The sequence below is a fragment of the Dioscorea cayenensis genome, unplaced genomic scaffold (genome assembly GCF_009730915.1).
Source record: "Dioscorea cayenensis subsp. rotundata cultivar TDr96_F1 unplaced genomic scaffold, TDr96_F1_v2_PseudoChromosome.rev07_lg8_w22 25.fasta BLBR01000099.1, whole genome shotgun sequence".
Lineage (NCBI taxonomy): Eukaryota > Viridiplantae > Streptophyta > Magnoliopsida > Dioscoreales > Dioscoreaceae > Dioscorea > Dioscorea cayenensis.
The window spans coordinates 35178-53286 of record NW_024086490.1 but is presented as its reverse complement, the minus strand read 5'-3'; the positions used below and the strand labels follow the sequence as shown (position 1 = coordinate 53286).

The window sequence follows — 18109 nt, the reverse complement described above, 5'->3', positions numbered from 1 at the left end:
TATGAGTCGACCCATTTTCGTCAACGATGGTAAATGGCGAGCTTCCTTGATCCAAGCATTGAGCGACTCATGACGTTTGAATACATCTACGCTGACGATCACCTCTCGAGCGGATAATTCGAGCCCAGATGTGCCGTATCCGTTTATTAATCAACGTGATGAGCTTGGGTGATGTGGCCTGCGATTCATTCACGGTATCATCGAAATCTTTAGCCGTGGATGCGCAATGCTAATCGAGGCGTATGAGACCCGACACTCCTCCCTCAATGCCTTTCCCAAGTCGACATTGGCTTTCGTAAAATTGGCCTCCAAATGTCGAAGGCGGTATGCGATGTGGCGAAGAGGAAGACTCTCGCAATTGTACTCACAAGGCCCCTTGGACTGTCGAACAAGGTAATTATCTCATGATAATCTCCATCCCTCGTATAAAAGCATCGCCCTAACTTAGATATGAGACGATTCGATTGGCGTCGGTCTAGTTGATCGATCTATACCGGGCGGCGATGGAAAAACCATTGTTTCCATCTTTCATGGCAGCCCGATAGTGTACCCCGATATTTTCCCGAGGAGGTGGAGTACCATCGAAACATGACTGCGCCTGCAAGCCCTCTTGAATCCGCAATACCTGTATACGGCGAAAGAAAGAATGCTGCGTTTAAAAGCGATCCCGTCTCTTTCCCAGCGATCGCAGCAGCTGGAGGTTGTCTCAGACACCTTATCCACATACCAAAGCAAGCGATCGTAGGCGGAGATGATCATTGCCGTCGAGGACCACCCGGCGTGCTCTTTTCCCAACCAAGCTCTGCTTGTATGGTATGTGAACACCATGTTCGCAAGTATGTCGCACGAATGTTGATGGCCTTGTGCGAGGGGCGGTCGTCGAGCTACGAATCACTCGTGCTAACCCATTTTTGGGCGCTTTTCGGATCGTGACGCCGAACCTACACCACCGCATGAGTGTGTGCACGGGTTGATTGTCTTGATTCAGAAAGTATTTTTGTTACTACTCTTTTGATGCGTGAAGGCGTCAGACGACCATCGGCGGTCGCATTCCGCGATCGCTCGATGTTTTTCGATTCTTTATGAATTTGAAGTCGAAAATTCCTTTTGATTGCGTGATTTCGAAGTACATCCACGAAATGTTCGACACAGTCAAAGCGTTGTCCAATATCGATGAGCGGCGCGAGAATGATCGGCGAAGAAGGAAGACATCCCACACCGTCGTGAGTGCACGTGGGGATGGAGCAGGCGTCGAGAATCCCGAATTCCTGCCAACACTTGATCAAATGAAAAGATCAATATGTTAAGCGGAGAATATAATGTTTAAGTGATAATATTTAAAGCGTCAAATTAAAAACTTAAGCGTTAACTAATAACGTAAGCGACTAGTAGAAGATGTTAACTAGTGACGGACATATTTAAACACTAATGACCCGGACAAACTGGAACAATTAAAAAGAGAAGGAACTTACTGACGGTAAAAACTTCGTTTTTCATTAGAGATTCGAGCAATGGCACATTTTACGTCTCGGCGACAAGATCAACTTCTGACACATTTGAAGATGGAGTCGCGTGACACATCCATTGGAAAGTCGACACTCGTTTTCTATTGGGAAAACCGTTTTATATCCATCGGTGTGATGAACTTAACCTGACAAAGAGAAACTTGAGACCATATCAGCTCATATCTCGGCTAACACCAGACTCGAGAAGTGCGAGTCAGTGAACATTTAGCATCTTTCTCCCGTTGAATCCTAGGAATCTAGCAAAAAGCTTTCCTCATACTATATCGACGAAAAAGCCCCAGATCGCTGCAAACAAAATGAAATGAAGAAACAAAAATAAGCGAAGAAGAAGAAGAAGAAGAAGATGTAAACAACAAGCAGCGGCGGTCGGATAAGCGAGCAAAAAAGTGTATATATATATATATATATATATATATATATATATATATATATATATATATATATCATGATGAAGACTAGTGCATAGAGGTTAGACTAGGCGTGATGTGATTGGTCGGTATTTTCCCTCCATCCCGAAAAGGGCAGAAAAGGAAAAATATATGTCATCTGTCTGATACATGAAGCGAGGTAATGTCATCCTCGACATGAGTATCTGTTTAAGCGTCGAAGCTTTTTATGTTTAAAGCAGGATAGACTCATAGTGTTTAACATAGCGATTACGGTTTAAATAAAGTCCAGTATCATGTAAATAATCGTCAAAGCGTTTAAATATAGTGACTTTAACTATTTAAAATATATGTTGTGTTTAAATTGAATGCTTTCAACGACGTCGTTGAAGATGGAGTACTCTCTGGTCATCTGTTTAAACATCTTTACGTATTTTCTTAAACTACCGTTTATCAGTGATTAAAGAGTAACTTGAGTATTGTTTAACTTTTTCTATTGTTTACAATGACGTTCTTTTGTTTCCCATTGTTTTTACTAGGTGCTTTGTTTGTAAATTTCGAGTTCACATTCAAATAAAACGTTCGTTTATAACATTTACAAAACATTTACAACATTTACAGACATTTACAGACGCTCCTCTCGGACTTTGGACACTCCGCGACTACGACCCTCGATCATGAGCAAGTGTCAGACATTCGAGATGCTCGCAGCGGTTGCATAACATGCGCATCAACTTGAACACGCACTAGCTTGATCTGACATTAAAAAGGTTAAACAAACACATTCGCATGACGACTATTAACTCAATGTGTCATGGTGGACTTGGCAAGATATCTTGATAGTTAAACCATGAGATCGTAATAGTTGTACAGCGGCGTAATGTTCTTAAGCGGTAACAAAAAAGTCTCGAGTGATAAATATCAACCCTGTCTTAAAAGGATGTTTCTGACCTCTCACTCCTCTAGAGAATCCTCCAGCAATCGCATAATCGTGAAAAACTCTTTTCTTACCCAAGTCGAAAGCTCGCAGCAATTGCTTGCACTCCATCGTCACTGGAGAATCCTCTGCATTCAGCAATTATCGCGAGCAGTTTCGACTGACGTAGAAAAAGATAGTTTAACTTGTTGCGTGATTATGCTGTGATTCTCAAGATAAGAAAGGAGGTTCACGAAACATCCTTTCGGATAAGTGATTGTCGCGATGGGAAGAGGAGGGAAGAGGAGGAGGAGGAGGAGGAGGAGGGAGGATGATGAGGGCGGCGGCAGTGGTTGTCCATGGGAAGGGTTCTTCACGGTTATTTATGGTGTGAAGTCCACTGGCGCTGACTCTTCATATCCGGAGAAAAATTAAAGCGACAGGTGGATCCCGACATCGATCGGGACATTACAACGAGCGGGTGTTCGGATATTTATAGTTACAGTAGTCCGTGCATAAATTAACTAAAGTCGTTAGTGCTATCGCGGATACTATAACTCTGCCACCGCGTGCCACCCTGCCAACAATTCGGATCAAACGAAAAAGATCACCGTTTTTACGCAAAAGGACTTTGAGAATTTAAAGCGTTAATATGAAAAGTTACTACATGTAAAGATAATGTTAAACGGAGATGACAGAGTATTAAAACGGATATGACAATTATTAAACATATTAGTAATATATATTTAAACGGATAATAGCAAATAGTTAAACATTATTTAAAAATATACAAATAGATAACCATAAGCGAGAAAGAACTTTACAACGAAATGAACTCGTCAAGCGGAGACAACAATGGCACATAGCTCGCACTCGGCATAGAAATCGACTCATACTCATTTGAAGATGAAGTGCGCACTTGACCAATCCGATGGAAATCAACTTCATTTTTACATTGGAGAAACCGATTTATATATTTCGGGTATGATAAACTTCACCTGAGACCAAGCTGAGTAGCAAATGAAGAGATTCTCACCCGTCAGACACGAAACCAGCGGAAGCGGGAAAGTCGAGACAACTCAGTCGAGGAGAAATGAGGGAGAACAACAGATGTAATGCAACTCCTAGGCATTGTCTATCGAAACCAGTGAAAAAGCTCTTGAAAAGGTTGAGACATGATGTGATTTGGCGCTTTTCCTTTCCACCATTTTCAAGGCCAAAAAGTAGATTTCACGTGACGTGGGCCCATTTGAATTGAGCAGTGGGGGTAAAAGGAAGTTAAACACTAACTGAAGAGCATGTCCGGGTGTGTAAAAAAGTATGAGATTTTGGGAAGTTTGAAAAATTACGTGAGTGAAAAGTAATTTTCCCTAAATCAGCATTATGTTTATTTATTTTACTTATTTGAGGATATACTAGTATATATGGTTGAATATGGAGCATGGTAGAAATTAGAAGCCTCATCTCTATTGTCAATTATATTATTTTTTATAAGCAAAATTAAAATTTAGAAGCATAACTGAATTAGTACAACCAGGAGCTAAGCCTTTTCAAAATAAAAAAAATATACATATTTTTTTACTTTAAAATATTTTTTCATTCTAATTTTCTAGAAAATATTTTTATTACAATTGTTTCATTAAATTAGTTTTAAAGTAAGTATATATATATATATATATATATATATATATATATATTTGTTATAAAATAATAAATCAGCATTTTGAAGAAAATATATAAAACATTTATAAAATTAAAAATCAATTAATTTATAACATAATAAGTGCATATACCTATTCAAAAATTGTAATATATATATTAAAATCTTGAAGAAAATATATGAAACATTTATATATATATATATATATATATATATATATATATATATATATATATATAAATATTTCAACAAATAAAATCTTGAAGAAAATATATGAAACATTTATAAAAATTAAAAAATCAATTAATTTATAACATAATAAGTGCATATACCTATTCATAGTTTTAATATATATTCATTGTCACAAAAGCGTAAAATCCAGAATTATTGAGTTTAAAAATATTTTAAATGAAAAGAGAAGAAAATATATCTGAACCTTAATTTATTTAGAATCTTTTGCTTCAGCTATGATTTTTTATTGATAACACCATCACACGTGTCCTTGAACTAGTAACATATGAGATGGTTGACTTAACAAAAGCACTCATCGTGATTATTAATTCATCCAATTTTCCTCTAAATACGGTGTTTATTCTATCATGACCTTAAATAAGATGGGGAAAAAAGTAACCTTAAAAAACTTCCATCTGAAATCAAGTAAACTAATAAATAAATAAATTTCTAAAAATTTATGATGAGAAGAATATAAGAAAAATTTATTATAATTAATTTTTCTTTAAAAAATATTCATTTATTTTATTCATTAAATATATATAAATATATATGTATATGTATATATTAAAAACCACAATATTTTTGCGGATTCCTTCAAAATAATAATGTTTTAAATATCTCGCCTTCACATTAAAAAGATGGTAATTCTTTTCTTTGCTAAGTGAGAGGTAGAATGACCAATATTGTTTTACAATATTGGTTGAGGTGAATAGTTTATTCATCTAATAAAAAAATAATAATATAATTTTTTGATAATGTTACAAATCAAAATGTAAACCTTTTACAAAATAAGAAAATTATATTAAGTGTCAAATTTTAAAAGAATTAATTGTATGAGAATATAAATTAGTAAAAAAATATTTTGTTTTTGTTTGAAAAATATTAAAGTAAATGCTGTTTTTTATACCAAAAGATATAAATATCTTAAAAAAATAAGTTTTTAGAAGTGATTTTCTCGTAACTTGTAATATTTAAAAAAACTAAAAAGCGTTTATTAATTGGCAGATAGGCATTCTTTTCCAGTACTTTAAACTTAACTATTCTTATTATCATGCCTAACTTGAAGGTCAATAGTTTATTTGTTATGAAAAAAATGGCATGGATGTGTGGCCTCATTTGGATTGAATGCATGTGTGCATATGCCATGAATACAATTGGAACGTGGAAGTCTATATATATATGTGTGTGTGCAATTAATTTACAACTTGAAGATAACGATATTGTTATAACCAGTGGCGGACCCAGGAATTTAGTTCAGCCCGGGCTTAAATAAAAGTTAATATTCTCATATTCGTCACCCTTTAATTTTTCGGCATTAGCTCAACCATGGTCTCTCCTTAGTTCAACCACTGACGGGTGCAGGAACCAAAACTCATCTGATAAGTGGGTGTTAAAAGTCAATTACTATCGTTGTGATGGATGTTATGACAGTTTCTGAATTTTTATTAAAAACTTAAAATTTTAGTAATTTTTAAATAAGAAAAAAATTTTCATTACAAAATTTTTACATTTGTCATGCCACATTATCAATTTATTTTTCTTAATTATTAAAAATTATAAAGTTTAGAACATTGTTTTTATAATTTTTTTAAAAATTTTTCACAATTTTTTTGACTTGTTTTAATTACTAAAATTATTAAAAAAACTTAATATTATGTAAACTTCAGGATTTGAGCCAGGGGTGAAATCACATCGTTCAACTCTCACTTAAAACCACATGCCCATAGTCCATTACTTGTTATCTCAGATACAAATAAAAATATTATTAAACATTAATATTTGTATAAAAATTTATTGGACACTGGGTTCTTCTAAGGTTTTTCACTGCCGGCCCAGCCCGGGCTTCACCACGGCTGCCACCCATGTGGGTCCGCCCCTGGTTATAACATTATGTATAAACATAATATGCAAATATTATATTCAAAACTTTGGTTTCCATTTAAATGAAATGTTGAGAATTAATTAATTAAAATAATACTTTGATTTCTGTAGTAAGTAAGAACTAAATTAATGAAATACAAATTATGATAATATGGCATCTCATGAGTGCGTCTTGGATGATCAGTTTATAAGTTTTTGATTTTTTTAATTAAATTATTATAAAAATATTAAATTTTGTCTATGAATTTAAGTAGTATCCCTAAGTAGATGACATTTTTATTTTTTTTGAATAAAGACATGTGTGATGGTTTCATCAGGGGTTATTAAAAATTTCTTTTTATATTTAATTAATACCTTCGTGGATTTTGTTTTAAAATTTGTCGAAATGTATTATGAAAGTCCATGTAGGGACAAGATTCCACATGACTTTTTGGAGTTTGAGCGTGACTTAAGAAAGAAAATCCAGCATAGTTGAAGATATATAGATAACTTTGTCTACTGCGTACCTTTGATTATAAAATAAAAAAAATAAAAAAAATATGGTATAATTTTATTATGTGAGAAACGTAAGTGATTATTACAGAAATTGTGATATATTTTATTTATACAAAATGAGTGTTTAGTTAACAAAATAAAAATTGTGGAGCAGGGATGGACTACGGGTGAGGTCGATGGCTAGCTAGTTGTCGAGAGCACCCTGGGACGGTGAGCGGACCGCTGTGGACCCAGATGGGACGATCGTCGAGGGCGGCTAGATCACCGGTGGATTGCTGGAGGGCAACCGAACGGTGGCCGGCTCGCCGTAGACTAGTGGCCGGTGGCTGGATAGAGAGAGACATTTTAGTGGAATATTTTTTTATGGCATAATACTCATATTATGCCATAATTTTACATTCTAAATTAAGTGTCCAAATATCCCACATGGCATAATTCTCATAAAATATTAAATTATAGCATATGGTACCAATTATGCCATAATTTTAGCCTACCCTAACATGTCCACTTTTTTCACTAAATTTCTTTTACCAATTTTATAATTATTTGATATTATTTAGTCATTAGAAATATAAATTATAAGAACCATACCCTATCGGTATATTTAAGTTTATTATCCGGTGATCCTGTGGAGTGGTATAACTTGTCTATTTAGTTGTTAATAATAATAATAATAATAATAATAATAATAATAATAACAAGGAGGAGGAGGAGTTAGTTCTAATCGTCCATATTTTTTATAAAAAATTTTTGTTATCAATGGAAGAGTTGATCGGAAGAGTTAACAAGAGATCACATATATCAAAGGAAAATAAATACATAAACAAGTCCATAAAAACTAAATAGGATCAAAGCATTTAAAGACAGACGAAAAGACAGACGAAAAAACATTTTTCAAAAATATCTCCTCCGATTAATCAGAAAAAAACTTTCAACCATGTGTGCTATGAACAATAATTTAATTAAAAAAACCAGTCATGATATTTATTTATAAAACATAAACACATAATTTCCCAACATTTTCTGTTAACAACCTTTCCCTATTTAGTCCTATTAATTTTTTAGGAAAATTGTTACCAATAAATTTACGAGTAAAAAACCTTTTTCCATTACTTTTTACTTTTTATTATTTATTATTTTTAATATCAAAAAAATTAAATAAAAAAATCTCTTAATTAAGTTGTGTTCTAAGTTTGGTTTCCCACTTATGATGGGTTGACTTTTTGGCACCCGGTACTTTGTATACTTGTTTTTTAATAAATATGGTTTATCTATATTCTTAATTAATAGAAAAACCTTGTACTTTTGGTAGGTCAATATATGGGCTCAAGACTTTTTACTATTCTTACATTAAACGAATATCATTTAGAATAATTAAGCCTGAAAAGCAGCTGAGTTTGATGAGGTAAATTAAGTGTTGCAAATATATTATTAATTTATTTATTTATGTATTTTAGAGTATGAAGCCAAGCAGAAAATTAAAGAGTCTGTCTAGAGTCTAAACCTAAAACTTCGATCTGAGCTCTAAATTTTCACAGAATAAAATTCGAGCTATTTACGAAGGCATTCGGTTAAATAAAAAGGCCTAACATATAAAAACCATTCGGTTTTATTCATCTCTCATAAGTCATAACCATTGTTACAATGACTTTATTTATCAAGAAGGACCCCACTCCCTAACTCTCCTTCTTGTACCTACATACCATGCATCACTAGATGATCTCACGCCTAATTTCAAGGGCAGAAGACAACCTTATAGTTAGTCCCACCAGGGCAGGTGAAGACAACCGTACTATTCTGATCATCCTTAGGGTAGCTATAAACATCAGGACAGAGACCCTTAAAAAACTTAGAATAATCACTTGGTCCACAACTCCCTGAGTTACAGCAATACTCATCAGTTTTGAACACAGTGCAAGGGTTGTTACATCCTCCTGGAGCCTTTAGCACTGCCGGACACTGTCCGTTGATGTCAGCCAAGCACTGGATCCCACCCGCACACCCACCGGTTGGACTGAAGTCCATGGGCACATTGAACCCATCAACCAAAGAGATTGTTGTGATGTGGAGAGCTGCTGGCTTGAGGTGTTCGACGAAATGTCTCTAGATTATCCGATAATGTAAAACAATCATTCAAAGAGTCAAAGCATAAAGTGGGAGACAGAGGAAAATCTCAGCCAATCCAAGAAGTCCATTAGCATTTGAATATATATATATATAACTACAGACAGGTAGACACTTAACTCAGCGACTATTGGGCGAGACACCAAAACGTTCTCCTATTGGTCTGTCCGTAATCTTGACTCACCCAACCATTGGACCAACCCAAACACCCAGAGATTCAAACATTAAAATACTAATATATCAAAAAGGTTTCCAACTACTTAAACTACCCACAGGGCTCAGTATCCATGCCCTGCAATCTCTGAACACAATGGTTCTCCATCCTCTCTGGTACAGCACCATGCTAGTTTGCTTCTCCACAAGCGCACCAGCCTTTCCCCCACACCACACGCCTCACTTGCTCACCATGCCCACTGTCTGGGTCTTGTCTTCAATCACCATCTCAACAGAGATATCAATGAAATCCAGGTTTTGGAACTGGTTTAGAGCGAACTCGGCGAGAGTGTTTGGTGGTTTGCCATAAACTTGACATTCTAAGAGGCCATTGCAGTCACCAGTTTCACAGCTACCATGACCAGAGCTGTCAAAATTGCAGCCTGTGCGTGCCCAAACACGGGCACCGGTGGTGCCGGCGTTAACGTTTATAGTCCATGTTTCACCGTTGTTGAGTTGGCGGCCGCCACCAGGGGACTGCAGCTGCCCATACAGTGTAAGAGCACTGGTTAACAATGTCAAAGGTGGCAGCGTAGGAGGTGGGAGGATGAGAGGGAAGAGAAGAAGAGACATGAGCGTTGAGGGTGCCATTGCTAGCTGTTATGTGGCGTAGGTTTTGATGATACGTGGAGAGTTTAGAGGGGTTTTATAGGACTGGTTAGCGGGGCAGAATGGTCATTTAATCAACTTTTGGATTAGCTGGCAATTGCATGCTCTACAAGAATTTTCAAAAGTTTCATTGACTTGACTGAACTCTAGTCTCTGCCTCTCCATAGACTTGTCAAAAATATCTGCAAGGATAAAATGTTCTTTTAAAATGAAATTTTAGTTTAACGGTGGCCATGAGTATATTTATGAGTATATAAATAATATATTACCTGCTTTCGTTGTTCATTATATATATTCGGCGGAAATTAGCATTCATTTTGAGGTTATAATGCCAACTTTACATAAATACATAATACAATATTAATAAATCACCTCAAACATAGATCTCAAAAATTTTAACCATATTTAAAAAAAAAAATTGAATCTTCAATCTTTTGTATGAGAGTTGATAGTATTATCACTAGTTTGTTATGGTGATGGTATAAATATATAAACTCTAAAAAAAAAAATGCAAAATTATATATTATTTATATAGGTATGATCATTTATTTTAATGTGAGAAACTTTATTTTATTATTTTGTGGAATATAATGTGTGCTTGTAGAAAAAAATAGTATTAATCTTTTTTTAATTTTATTGGTTGTAAAATTTTTTTATTTTTCTTTCTTGGACAAATGTTCACAAGTGTCCCTCACTTAAGGAGTGTCAAAGGAGCAAAATAGGAATATAAGTGTATTAGTTAAGTAATTTAATGACCCTCTCGAGACTTAACAGATGGGACAAACTAACACACCTAGCAATGAGGATTTATCATATATGTTGGATTATAACCCCATGACGGTAAGTTCCTTTTGCTAAGTAATTATGGAGAGATAAAAAATATGATTGTTCTCACAGAAGATCTATACTAAGATAAGTAACAGTTTCAGGTCATAATTAACAGTAAATAAATATTATTGTGGGTTATGGAAAAATTAGTTTTTAGAATCTCGGAAAGAGAGCCTTCATATGTATTTTCCATGTCAGAGAGTTGGACATTGACGTTTAATATTGTCCGTTACTATGAGCCTCGGTTATACAATGAATATGGAAAATAAGGAGTTTCAAATAAATGTGATGGCTCCAGTCACTTTAAATCTCTCCTAATTTATGGCCAACTATATATACATTTATATATAGCATACAAAGCTATTAACATATTCTTATTTGGATTTCCATATACATTATCTTCTCTTTGTGTACGATTTATTAAACTGACCGAAAGAAAATGGATCTCATCACTCTGCATTTCCATGTAACCATGGTATCTGATTTTATTAAAATCAATAGTATGATTAATTAGTTATGGAAGAAATTTGAGCCATAGAAATGTCAAAAGTTTGTAAGTGGTCTATAAATTTGAGCCATAGAAATGTCAAAAGTTTGTAAGTGGTCTATTCAGAATTGCCAACCCTGCATTAGCTTGCAACTGCTCGCTTGCTCTTATTATCATATATGAAGAATTTTCAAAGTTTTTATTGACTTGATCGCATTGTAGTCTCCGTCTAGCTCTGTGTATAGTAGACTTGTCGCATATTTGCATGGATAGAGAGTTCTTTTAAAATGAAATTTTAGTTTAATGGTAGTCATGAGTATATATAGGCTTATATATGGGCATATAAATGGTGTATATGATAAATAGATGACAAAGCACCGCTTATTTAAGGATAGTAAGAGACGCCCACGTGAGGTTAATACTTTTATATACGTGTGCCATCACTTGACATGAGTTATGGAGTTTGATCTCAGATCCTTCTCAAAAAGAACACCCTATGAAGAGAATATGATGCCACTAGATCAGAACGTCGTTGGCATATAAATAATGCATTACTTTTTTTTTTTTAAAAGATATATTACCTGTTTTTGCTACTCATTATATTAAGTGGTAATAATTAGCATTTCGTTTTAGGAGGTAGTAATGCCAACTTTACACAGGTAAGTAAACTCTAAACGATGCCACGATAATTTTTATAATATTATTTTGTAAGGAGGCTAGATTGGAAAAAAACCCAATTTTTTTGTTTATGATATAAAGTTTATTTATTATTTTTATGAAAAAAATAATTAATATTCTCCTTTAAAAAAACAAGAGTTTATTATTTTCAATTTTTTCAGTCATAAAATTAGTTTTAGAATTTAAGAAGAGGTATCTTCACCCATATTTTCCACATTAGAATTTAAGAGTGCTTGACATCGACACTTAACATTGTTCATTGATATAAGCCTACTTTTTTATTGAATATGGAAAATTAGTAGTATTTAACAAATGTGAAGGTTTGGTCACCCAAAATCTCTCCTTAATTTTAGCTAATTATATATATTTATATGAATAATATATAAAGCAATTAACATATTCTTATTTGATTTTTCCATAGAATTTAGGCCCTTTTTGAATAAAAATTTATTAAAAATTCAAAGAAAAATGAATCAGTAGATCTACATGTTAACATAGCAATGGTATTTCATTTTATTAAATTAAAAAAAATCAATTGGATATTATGAAAATTTGAGATATAGAAATATCAAAAGATGGCAGCATTAGCATGATCTAGTGGTATAGCACTTTGGTAGTAAGGGCGTGTTTGGTTCGCCGAATTAGAGCCCGAAGTGGCTGAAACAGTGACTTCCATAGAACTTCCTTGTGTTTGGTTCACGAAGTGGACACTCGAGTCGGTGATTTGACAAGTTCCAAAACCAACCACTTCACCCCAGCCACTTCGGGATAAAAAAACCACGAAGTGTGATTTGAAGCATTTCACTTCCTTCACATGGCGTCACGTGATTATGTTGGAATTACCCCCATCTTTCCCCAATTCCCAGGCCACTTCCGAGCTTCTCTTCTAGGGTTTCTCTCCGCCTCCTCCACTACCGATCTCTCCATCTTGTCTTCGCTCGAGCATCACCATCTCTCTATCACCACCATCCCTCCCTCTCTCGGCTGTAATTATGCTTTTCTTGTTCGCCAGCCGTTCAGATCTAACTCGATAGACATCTTTCCTCCGAGAAATGGATGCAAACGATACTATTTGGCTTTTTTTTTTTTCTTTTTTCCCTTTCGTTCTCGCCGTACTATCTTGTTCTTTGTTTTCCATTTTTGATTGTGTTGTTTCCTCAAGTTTTTCAGATGATATTATGATTGTGTCTAATGTTTTTCAGGGTTTTTTCCTTTCCCGATCTTGTGTTTCTTGCGGATCCGCGGAAAAAATGTTTTTGTTTTTAGTTGTTGTTGATTTTTGGTTTATATATCAAGTTTCTTATCTTCGTTTTTTGTCAGTATGATGTTTTATTTTCAGTACAGAGCTTCATTTAATTAAGGTTTTTATTAAAATTTTGATTTATTTCGCTGTGGATCTTCATATGCCGTAAATATTTTTCCATACATTTTTGTTATATTTTGTTGCAATTCTTCAAGCCATGTATGTTTTTCCCCATTTACCATGCCACTTTGGGCTTTTCGTTCAGGGTTTCTCTGTGCCTCTTGCATCCCCGTCTATGGTTTCTCTCCTCCGATAAATGGGTCTGAGCGATGCTATTTTGGATTTATTTTTTTCCTTTTTCCCTTTTTTTGTTGCTTGTAGCTTGTCCGTTTTTACCCATTTTTTTCATTTTGTTGTTCCATTAAGCTTTTCGGATGATGCGCTTGTGCCTACTATTTTTCAGTGGTTTTCCTCTCTCGATCTTGTTTTTCTTCCAAATCTGCAAGAATACATTTTATTTATTTCTTGTTCATGCTAGTTTATTTGTTAGGTATATTTGTTATCATCAAATTTTGTCACTATGGTATTTTGTTTCAGTCCAGAGCTTCATTTAATTAAGTTAAGTTTATTTTGATTTATATCGCTGTGTATCTTCATATGTCGTAAATATTTCCTATAGATTTTTCCGTTATATTTGTTTGCAGTTCTTCAAGCCATGAATTTATTTGGCAATTTGTTTATATACGTTTCGTTTATTTATGATTTATTTGTCGGCATAATATTCAATTTCTTATTCCTTATCATAGCATGTTATTGTTCTGCTGTTTATAAACATCTTCATAGCATATTCTTCAATTGTTGTATTTTATTATTGATTTCCTTATGTAATGCTGCTTTACCTTTGCGTTATTCATATTCCTTGTGTTTTATTATTCTATTGTGTTATTCATAGCATGTTCCATAAATTGTTTTATTTTATTATTCTGTTGTGTTCTTCAATTTGTTTATATACGTTTCGTTTATTTCTGATTTATTTCTCGGCATAACATGCAATTTCTTATTCCTTATCATAGCCTGTTATTGTTTTGTTGTTTATAAACATCTTCATAGCATGTTCTTCAATTGTTATGTTCTATTATTGATTTAATTATGTAATGCTGCTTTACCTTTGCTTTATTTATATTCCTTGGGTTTTATGATTCTATTGTGTTATTCATAGCATGTTCCATAAATTGTTGTGTTTTATTATTCTGTTGTGTTCTTCAATTTGTTTATATACGTTTCATTTATTTCTGATTTATTTCTCGGCATAACATGCAATTTCTTATTTTTTATCATAGCTTATTATTGTTCTATTGTTTATAAACATCTTCATAGCATGTTCTTCAATTGTTGTGTTCTATTATTGATTTCCTTATGTAATGCTGCTTTACCTTTGTGTTATTCATATTCCTTGTGTTTTATTATTCTGTTGTGTTATTCATAGCATGCTCCATAAATTGTTGTGTTTTATTATTCTGTTGTGTTCTTCAATTTGTTTATACATGTTTCGTTTATTTCTGATTTATTTCTCGGCATAACATGCAATTTCTTATTCCTTATCATAGCTTGTTATTGTTCAGTTGTTTATATACTTACCCAGATTGATAATTTGAACCAGGGTTTATAGTTCATATAAAGTCATTGGTTCGACTTGCCATTGGTTTTGAGGCCTGGCCTGGTCCAGTAACTTTATACCTTTGGTATAGAGAACATTGCACTTTGACTTGGAGAACACGAACCTAAGTTCCTATGTCAAAACCCCTTGCATGCAGGGTTTCTGATTTTTCTTTTATAACGAGTTTTCTGTTCTTGTTCAAGAATAAGAATTGGGAATTTATTTTATTATTCTGTTGTGTTATTCATAGCATGTTCCATAAATTGTTGTGTTTTATTATTCTGTTGTGTTCTTCACTTTGTTTATATACGTTTCGTTTATTTCTGATTTATTTCTCGGCATTGATTTCATTATGTATTGATAGCATGATCTGGACTGTTTAAATGTTGTTGTCCTTAAAGATCTTCATGATATTCAATGAATACCTTTCAATCTAATCATATTCTACTGCTTTACATTTGCGTTATTCATAAATGATTTTGTTATGTTATTGGTAATTTGTTTATATATGTTTCATTTATTTCTGATTTATTTTCGGCATAATATGCAATTTCTTATTCTGTATCATATCATGTTATTGTTACTAGCCGTCAATTCTTGACTGGTGTGTACCGAATTCAGTTAGTAGTTGCATGTTCATATCAATAACGTTATCCTTAATTATGTAGATGGATAGTCTGGATTGTTAATGACCGTGTAAGGTCATCTGGTTTGCCACGTTCACTACCATTGTTGTGGTTGTTGCTTGCCTAATTAAGGATATGCATGTCTCTAGACAAGGGAGAAGTAAGGAACCATCCATGTTTCGAGACTTGACTAGGGAAAAAAACATATGGAGCGTATTTTTAAGGGAGTGGTTGTGACTATTGTGTGAGCTATCTTAGGATGGATGTGAGGTCCTTTTATGCATCTAGCATTGATCATGCGTGACAAGCACCTCTTTCGGGACACGTGACATATATTTGTCGAGGAACGATTAGCATGTTCTTGCATATTGTTGGTCACAATACCAAAAATAGGACCATGAGAATTGAATTTGTTAGATCTGGGGAAACGATTAGTCGATATTTTAATTGCGTGCTCAGAGCTGTTTGTGTCATTCTAGATGATTTTGTACATTCTCCTAGAACCAATTATCACTCAGAAATTTAATGTAACCCCAATTGGTATCCATTTTTCAAAGTAAGTAAATTTGACATATAACATAAATTTAATGATTTCCCCTTAATCATTCGTTCCATGTTCCTTCATATACTTTTCTCGTGTAGGACTGTATAGGTTTGTTAGACGGGATGCATATTGATGTGTCCGTCCCCCCTTCAAGAAATACCTCTGTTTCGTGGTCGTAAAGGCCCAACCCAAAATGTGTTGGCTGTCGTGAACCCTGACTTGCAGTTCACTTACGTGTTGGCGGATTGGGAGAGATCAGCGAATGACTTTACTGTTCTAAAAGATGCACTAGCAAGACAACAACCCGAAGGATTAAATTGATAGAAGGTAGGAAACCGAATATTAGTGGATTAAAATATTACAAGAACGACCAGTTGACATGTGTCATTATTGTAGGGATATATTATCTTGTAGATGCCGGTTATACCACTATACAGGGGTTTATAGCACTGTATCAAGGTGTTAGGTTTCACTTGAAAGAGCATAGTGGAAGGGCACCAACAAATTCGAAGGAATTGTTCAACCTTCGACACTCGATGCTACAGTCTAGTGTAGAGCGCTCTTTCGCAATCTTGAAAAATCGTTTCAAGATTTTACATCATGCCCTTTATTCCCTTTCGGGACACAGGTTAAGTTGGTTCTTGCATGTTGCATATTGCATAATTATATAGCAGGTGTCGACCCAAACGATATGTTGTTGCATGAAGGAAGCACACAACATGATGACCAAATCATGTCATCACAACCCCGATCACACTAAGAACAACGGGAAGAGAATCGGCAATGGATTGAACTTAGAGACAAGATGGTGAACGACCTGGATGATTTATAGTGGTTTTGTGTGATTATCACAAGATTGCTTTGTTAACTGTAGTACTGTGAACATCTTTATCGTTGCCTATTTGCTTTGGCTGCAATTTTTTTTTTTGCATAGGTTTGTTTCATTACACTAGCATGTCTGGACTACATGTTATCATTAAATGCTTCAATTGTTCTTGAGTTGTTTTTTTCACCTTCCGATTATTTCCATGATTCCCTTGTTATTTCGTGTTTTTTTCCATGCTTTTAAAGTTTCATAGTTTCTTTTCTTTTTCCATGATTCACTTGTTTTCTGGAATCCTAATTCCATGTTATGTTCGTGTCATGACATAATCTAGTTTTACATATTCAACTGTCTGCTATCAATTCCATTTTTATATTCAATGTAGATTGGTATATCATTGTATCATCATAATTCTGTCTTATGCTATTACTTCCAATTTTTTTGAGTGCTATTAATCCCATTTTTATATTCAATGTAGATTGGTATATCATTGTATCATCATAATTCTATCTTCCAGATACTCCCATCCCGAAGACTCGTATCATTCTATCTTACGCTATTACTTCCAATTTTTTTCTATATCATTGTATCATCATATTTTGCCCATCTGCTTTTTTTCATGCTTTACAGGTGACATAGTTTCTTTTTCTTTTTTTCATGATTTCACTTGTTTTCTGAATTCCTAATTCCATGTAAAAGTTAGTGTCATGATATAATCTTGATTACTACATACAATTGTCTGCTATTAATCCCATTTTTTTATTCAATGTTGCAAATGTTACGTTGGTGTCATGATATAATCAAGCAGCGTATTTACAATAGATAGATATAATCAAGCAGCGAGTTTCTTTTTCTTTTTCCTTGATTTACTTGTTTCAAAATTTCTTTTTCCATGGTTGCCTGCCTTCTTGTCCACATATTTCATTCGCTTTCATAATATGAATATATTTGTGTATGGTTCTGCACAAGCAGCAGTTTACAACAGATAGATATAAGAATCTTACATAATAACAATTTTCCAATAGAATTCCAACTAGTATGGAGGGTATTGAGTGTGCAACTGAGAAGTCATCATCAAAAGCTTTTGGCAGCAAGCGCGGTACCCCTAATAAGCGATGGAAGGCTGAATACAATAGTTTCTTGATCCCACTTCTACAGGAACAAGTAAGAAAAGGGCTA

General features: G+C 34.0%; 1 pseudogene; it reads right to left on the bottom strand.

The window, feature by feature from the left end:
- Positions 1-8735: 8735 nt before the first annotated feature.
- Positions 8736-17855, bottom strand: LOC120253474 (annotated as a pseudogene).
- Positions 17856-18109: the final 254 nt, after the last annotated feature.